Raw genomic sequence first — 6496 nt, 5'->3', positions numbered from 1 at the left:
CAGTTAGAATATTTAGAGCTATAACTCTAAACATAAAATCATTATCATCTGGCGACTTAGAGTCTGCCATCCTGGCGGGTTGCAGAGACCCAAAGATGCTTCAAATATGAGACATAAAGAGGGCAGCTTGGCTCGGTTTGTAAAAATCAAATGGCAAGAAAAAAGAGATTATAAAAAAGAAAAAATAAGAAATCCAAAAACTCAAGGCTTTTGCAGGCCGCCAAGCCAAAGTTTCTTCTTCAATGAAACTAGCCTGATGGCCACTGGAAGGTACGCGCTTTCCGTGAGCCGGCACTCACATTACCCAATCGACATTTGAACCCAGATAAGTTCAGGTCTTATTTAAAGATAGACTTATCAGGAGTACGCGGGGTCAGAGTAGCATCATGCATCACAGACCGATTTATCCAAGTTTCAAGGAAGGCGGCTTATGAGCCTGGATCTATTCTGACTATCTGTAAGCCGCGCTCTCACATGACAAACCGTCATTTTAACCTTAACAAGCTCAGGATCTTTGGCAAATACACCGTAAAAGATTGATTGTTAAGAGTTCGGCGAGTCAATCAGGATTACCTGATGAAGAAGCAGTTGGTATACAGGTAGGATGACCCGAAAGGTTATGTCCTCTTTGGTGAATACACCTAGATAATCTGGTCAAGAGGGTAGTAACTCTATGTTCTCTTTGGTGAATACACCCATGTTTGAATAGGAAGCCCCCAAGTGACATACTTACGAGTTGTGTTTGTCGGGAATCTATGTTTGAGCTGTGCTGTGCATCCAAACTCTCTTTGATCCCTGTAATTCGGGCGTCAAGCCTCTTAAGTGAACATGTAAGATGATGATAAAGACTCAGCCTTGAAGAAGTGAAACGACAGAGGCCCTGAATTATCAGGGATGCCGGCTTTATTATAATGTTTATAATATATACATCATTAAACTATGTACATTACGAGAACCGGTGGCTCAAGTATAGTAGGGCCGGAGATGAGCAATATTCCACGGCCGGCAGGTTTACTCCTCCGATTTGCGTGAGTCCTTGTGGTCTCGAACGTCGATAAGATAGTACGACCCATTATGTAGATTCTTGCTGACCACAAAAGGTCCTTCACAAGGCGGGAACAATTTATGCATATCAGTTTGATCCTAGATAAGCCGAAGCACCAAGTCGCCTTCTTGAAAGGTTCTGGTTTCGACCCGGCGGCTGTGATAACGACATAGGTCTTGCTGATAAATCGCTGAACGAGCCGACGCGATGTCACGTTCCTCATCCAACAGGTCAAGTGCGTCCTGTCGTGCCCTTTCATTATCAGCTTCCACATAAGCCGCCACACGGGGTGAATCATGACGGATGTCACTAGGGAGAACCGCCTCTGCTCCATAAACCATGAAGAAAGCTGTGTAACCCGTAGATCTGTTGGGGTTGTATTGATACTCCATAACACTGAAGGTAGCTCCTCCACCCAACAACCCGGCATTCTTTGTAAAGGAACCATAAGCCGGGGCTTGATACCTCGCAGAATCTCTTGATTAGCTCGTTTCGCTTGACCATTAGACTGGGGGTGAGCCACAGAGGAAACATCAAGTCGAATATGCTCTCATTGACAAAATTCTTTCATAGCACCTTTAGAAATATTAGTGCCATTGTCCATTATAATGTTGTGGGGAAAGCCAAAACGGAAGATCACCTTCTTAATGAATTGAACCGCCGTTGCTGCATCACACTTACTGACCGGCTCTGCTTCAACCATTTAGTAAACTTGTCCACTGCCACCAAAAGGTGGGTCTTCTTATCTTTGGATCTCTTGAAAGGCCCAACCATATCGAGCCCCCAGGTCGCAAATGGCCAAGTAATTGGAATCATCCTCAACTCTTGAGCCGACACATGAGCTCGTCGTGAAAACTTCTGGCAACCATCACATTTACTGACCAGATCCTCAGCATCAGCATGAGCCGTCAACCAATAAAACCCATGACGAAAAGCCTTGGCTATGAGAGATTTAGGGCCGGCATGATGACCACAATCTCCTTCATGAATCTCTCACAGAATCTCACAACCTTCTTCAGGAGAAACGCAACGCTGAAAAGCCCCTGATACACTGCGATGGTGCAACTCCCCATTAACAATTGACATTGACTTAGACCGCCGGGTTATCTATCTGGCCAAGATCTCATCCTCAGGCAACTCACCCCGGGTCATGTAAGCCAGATACGGAACCGTCCAGTCAGGAATGGCATGAAGAGACGCCACCAATTGTACTTCCGGCTCAGGAATAGCAAGATCCTCCTTTGTAGGTAATTTAACAGAAGGGTTAAGCAGAATATCCAGGAACGTGTTAGGTGGCACCGGTTTACGCTGAGACCCTAACCGGCTTAAAGTGTTAGTCGCCTCATTCTTCCTGCGATCAATATGTTCAACTTGGTAACCCTTGAAGTGACCCGCAATAGCATCAACCTCTCGACGATAAGCCGCCATGAGTGGATCCTTAGAATCCCAAGTGCCAGAAACTTGTTGAGCTACCAGATATGAGTCGCCGAAGCACCTCACCTGGCTTAAGTTCATCTCTTTAGCCATCCGAAGACCATGGAGCAAGGCCTCATACTCACCTGCATTGTCAGTACAAGGGAACATTAACCGGAGAACATAAGAAAATTTGTCACCTCATGGGGAACTCAAGATAACTCCAGCCCCCCAGCCTTCCAACTTCCTGGATCCATCAAAGTGAATAGTCCAATATGTCTTATCTGGCTTTTCCTCATGCGTCTGCAATTCTGTCCAATCATTGATAAAATCCACAAGCGCTTCTGAGTTGATGGCCGTACGAGGCATATACTTTAAACCATGGGGTCCAAGCTCAATGGCCCACTTGGCTACCCGACCTGTGGCTTCTCTATTTTTGATGATATCCCCAAAAGGGGCAGAGCTGACCACAGTGATGGGATGACCCAAAAAATATTGCTTGAGCTTCCGGCTTGCCATGAAGACCCCATACACAAGCTTTTGCCAATGTGGATACCTCTGCTTGGGTTCAATAAGTACCTCACTGATGTAGTAAACCGGCCGTTGAACCGGGTACTCCTTGCCTGCTTCTTTCCTTTCCACCACAATTGCCACACTGACAGCCCAGCTATTAGCTGCGACATATAACAACAACGGCTCTTTATCAATGGGAGCAGCAAGGACGGGCGGCTCAGCCAACTGTGTCTTCAGATCCTCAAACGCTTGATTAGCAGCACCACTCCAAACAAAATGACCTACCTTCTTCATCATCTGGTAAAGAGGTATAGCTCTCTCACCTAACCGGCTTATGAACCGGCTTAGGGCCGCAATACGACCCGCCAAACGCTGAACATCATTGACGCATGCCGGTTTAGCCAAGGAAGTAATAGCCTTGATTGTCTCTGGGTTAGCTTCAATGCCTCTGTTAGAAACTAGAAAACCCAAAAGCTTACCCGTCGGTACGCCAAAAACACACTTGGCCGGGTTAAGCATCATTTTATGAACCCGAAGATTGTCAAACGTTTCCTTCAAATCATCAATCAGGGTCTCTTACTTCCTGGAGTTCACCACAATGTCGTCGATGTAAGCATGAACATTGCGCCCGATTTGAGTGTGAAGGCGATTCTGCACACACCGTTGGTAAGTCGCCTGAGCACTCTTGAGCCCAAAAGGCATAGACACATAGCAAAAGGCTCCAAATGGAGTAATGAAAGTTGTCTTCTCCTGGTCCTTAACCGCCATCTTGATCTGATGATAACCAGAATAAGCATCCAAAAAACTCAAACACTCACAACCCGCCGTAGCATCAATGATTTGATCAATACGAGGGAGAGTAAACGGATCAGCTGGACAAGCCTTGTTTAAATCCGTGGAGTCCACACACATTCGCCAAGTGTCGTTCTTCTTAAGCACCAACACCAGGTTAGCCAACCACTCAGGATGAAAAACGTCAACAATAAACCCGGCCGCTAAGAGCCGGGCCACTTCTTCACCAATGGCCTTTCGCCTCTCTTCGTTAAAACGACGAAGGAATTGCTTGACCGGTTTAAACTTCGGACCAATATTAAGAGTGTGCTCAGCGAGTTCCCTCGGTACACCCGGCATGTCTAAAGGTTTCCATGCAAAGATGTCCCGGTTCCCACGGATGAATTCGATGAGCGCACTTTCCTATTTCAGATCCAGATTAGCACTGATGCTGAACTGCTTAGATGAGTCGCCAGGAACAAAATCAACCAACTTAGTGTTATCTGCCGATTTAAACTTTAGCAAAGGATCATGCTCCGTGGTTGGCTTTTTCAAAGACGTCATGTCCGCCGGGTCAACATTATCCTTGAAAATTTTCAACTCTTCTATTGCACAAACTGACTCAGCATACGCAACATCACCTTATTCACACTCCAAAGCCACCTTGCGGCTCCCATGCACTATGATGGTGTTGGGGAACGTAGCAATAATTCAAAATTTTCCTACCTGTCACCAAGATCAATCTAGGAGATGCTAGCAATGAGAGAGAGGGAGTGCATCTTCATACCCTTGAACATCGCTAAGCGGAAGCGTTACAAGAACGCGGTTGATGGAGTCGTACTCGCGGCGATTCAAATCGCGGAAGATCCAATCCTAGCGCCGAACAGACGGCGCCTCCGCGTTCAACACATGTACAGCCCGAGGACTTCTCCTCCTTCTTGATCCAGCAAGGGGAGAGGAGAAGTTGAGGGAGGACTCCGGCAACACGACGGCGTGGTGGTGGAGCTTGTGGTATTCCTGCAGGGCTTCGCCAAGCTCTACGGAGGAGAAGGAAGAGCTGGAGGAGGGAGGGGCTGCGCCAGGGAAGGGGTGCGGCTGCCCTCTCTCTCCCTCACTATATATAGGGGGAAGGGGGTGGAGGAGGCGCCCTAGGGTTCCCTAGGGGAGGGGCGGCGGCCACAGGGGAAACCCTAAATGGGTTTGGGCGTGCCCACCCCTAGGAAACTTGCCCCCCAAGCCGGGAGGGGTGGCTGCCCTAGGTGAGGCGCCCCCACCTCTCCAAGTTACGTGAGAGGGGTTGGGAGGGGCGCACAGCCCCTTAGTGGGCTGGTGTGCCCCCTCCCCTTGCCCCATAAGGCCCCCCAACGCTTGCCGGGGCCTCCGAAACCCCTTTCGGACACGCTGGTCGTCACCCGGTACCCCCGGAACAATTCCAGACTCCAATACCCTTCATCCAATATATCGATCTTCACCTCCAGACCATTCCGGAGTTCCTCGTCACATCCGGGATCTCATCCGGGACTTCGAACAACCTTCGGTAAGCACATACTATTTCCCATAACAACTCTAGCGTCACTGAACCTTAAGTGTGTAGACCCTACGGGTTCGGGAACCATGCAGACATGACCGAGACAACCTCTGGCCAATAACCAATAGCGGGATCTGGATACCCATATTGGCTCCCACATGTTCCATGATGATCTCATCGGATGAACCGCGATGTCGGGGATTCAATCAAATCCCGTATAGAATTCCCTTTGTCCATCGGTATGTTACTTGCCCGAGATTCGATCGTCGGTATCCCCATACCTCATTCAATCTTGTTACCGGCAAGTCTCTTTACTCGTTCCGTAACGCATGATCCCGTGGCTAACTCCTTAGTCACATTGAGCTCAATATGACGATGCATAGTGGGACCAGAGATACCTCTCCGTCATACGGAGTGACAAATCCCAGTCTCGATTCGTGCCAACCCAACAGACACTTTCAGAGATACCTGTAGTGCACCTTTATAGTCACCCAGTTACGTTGTGACGTTTGATACACCCAAAGCATTCCTACAATATCCGGGAGTTGCACAATCTGATGGTCTAAGGAAACGATACTTGACATTAGAAAAGCTCTAGCAAACGAACTACACGATCTTGTGCTATGCTTAGGATTGGGTCTTGTCCATCACATCATTCTCCCAATGATGTGATCCCGTTATCAATGACATCCAATGTCCATGGCCAGGAAACCACGACCATCTATTGATCAACGAGCTAGTCAACTAGAGGCTTACTAGGGACATGTTGTGGTCTATGTATTCACACATGTATTACAGTTTCCGGTTAATACAATTATAGCATGAACAATAGACAATTATCATGACCAAGGAAATATAATAATAACCATTTTATTATTGCCTCTAGGGCATATTTCCAACAGTCACCCACGTGTACTAGAGTCAATAATATAGTTCACATCACTATGTGATTGTAATGAATCCAACACCCATGGGGTTTTTCATATCTTGCTTGTGAGAGAGGTTATTAGTCAACGGGTCTGAACCTTTCAGATCCGTGTGTGTTTTACAAATCTCTATGTCATCTTGTAGATGCAGCTATCACGCGCTACTTGGAGCTATTCCAAATAACTGCTCTACTATACGAATCCGGTTTACTACTCAGAGTCATCCGGATTAGTGTCAAAGTTTGCATCAACGTAACCCTTTACGACGAACTCTTTTACCACCTCCATAATCGAGGAAAT

Source organism: Triticum aestivum, chromosome 4D (assembly GCF_018294505.1).
Source record: "Triticum aestivum cultivar Chinese Spring chromosome 4D, IWGSC CS RefSeq v2.1, whole genome shotgun sequence".
Taxonomy (NCBI): domain Eukaryota; kingdom Viridiplantae; phylum Streptophyta; class Magnoliopsida; order Poales; family Poaceae; genus Triticum; species Triticum aestivum.
This window is presented reverse-complemented; position numbering follows the sequence as displayed.